Here is a 1396-nt window from a genome sequence, read left to right on the forward strand (position 1 = left end):
CAAAACCAAAACCCAAACCATTTAGTTCTAATCTGATTTAAGCGTTGCAGTGAATTCATACTGAAACAACTAAGTCTCTGTGGATCGATACCCTAAGTACTACAGCGCACATCTGTGCACTTGCAGACATTTAGGGGTTATAAATTTAAAACCTGAAGCTTAGTAAAACGAAGACAACAAACCCCGCGCTTTTGCTCGCAATCAAGTTTTTGGCGCCGTTGCCGGGGACTTTGATTTGTTTCGTTGCGAATCCCAGCTTAAATCCATTAGAACACTTGTTTATTTTTACTTTTTCTTTTGAATTTTTCAGGTTTCTCTGAGATGAGAGACCGGGAACATGTTCCCGGGACTCTTGGTGATCCACCAAATCGTGTGGATGGTGATCCAAGCGATGATGACCTGTCTGATGATGAGTTTGAAGAACCGATATATGATGACAATGAGCTAATCGGATCGGTTAAACAAAAAGATGATGATGAACTGATTGGAAGTTTCGATTCACTTGAGAAGTTCATGGGAGATCGAAGAGCTATTCAACCAGCCTTACTTGAGGATGGCAAAACCGAAATTAAGGTACCCCATATCCATTTAGTTCAACAAAATCAATTCTCTGGTTATTCACTCGAAAACCTGGTAGACCATATCGAGACTTTCGAAGAATTATGTGCAACCATTACTGCAAATGGGGATTATCACAAATTTAGTCTTTTCCCATTCTCTCTTAGAGATAATGCCAGCAAATGGCTAAAATCTTTGCCACCTACTTCACTAAAAACGTGGGCAGCGTGTAGAACTGCTTTCCTAAATCGTTTTTATACTAAAAATCGTTCAAATCTCTTAAGAAAGAAGATAAGAACTTTAACAAAAAGAAGATGAAGATCTTTTAGATACTTGGGAAAGATTTAGGGAATACCAAAGAGATTGTCCACACCATGGATATGCCGAGGAATACCTGCTAGGTATCTTCTATCGCGGTATAACTCCAGAGTTGCGACACTCTTTTGATATAGCAAGTAATAGAGATTTCACAACTAGATCTGTAGAAGATGCTCACGTTTTCATTAAAAATTTAGGAAACAGCATCCGAAATCAAGAAACCTTTGGTAATTCTGCACTTCCTGAGAAGAAAGAAGAAATTTCGGAAGTTATAAAGTGTCTCTGTCACATAATGAGTCATCTTGGATTGCAACAACCAAATAGGGTACACAATACATGTAACTTTGATGGCTGGGACAACCCAATGGATTCTTGTGGTCAAGGGATGGTGAACACTGCAGAAGTCTATCAAATTCAAGATTTTCCATTCGTTTCTGATCACCGCGGGTCCATTCAATCGGACCGCGGCCAAGCAAGCTTTCACCGCGGTCGTGCTGGTTCTGACCGCGGCCAAGACATG

At 40.2% G+C, this 1396-nt stretch overlaps 1 non-coding gene across 1 annotated transcript; it reads right to left on the minus strand.

The window, feature by feature from the left end:
• Positions 1 to 833: 833 nt before the first annotated feature.
• LOC112085981 lies at positions 834 to 939 on the minus strand. Its single transcript, XR_002899230.1, has one exon. It is a non-coding gene; the product is annotated as a small nucleolar RNA R71 (small nucleolar RNA).
• Between the last annotated feature and the right edge of the window lie 457 nt (positions 940 to 1396).

This window comes from Eutrema salsugineum, unplaced genomic scaffold (genome assembly GCF_000478725.1).
Source record: "Eutrema salsugineum unplaced genomic scaffold, Eutsalg1_0 scaffold_26, whole genome shotgun sequence".
NCBI classification, from domain to species: domain Eukaryota; kingdom Viridiplantae; phylum Streptophyta; class Magnoliopsida; order Brassicales; family Brassicaceae; genus Eutrema; species Eutrema salsugineum.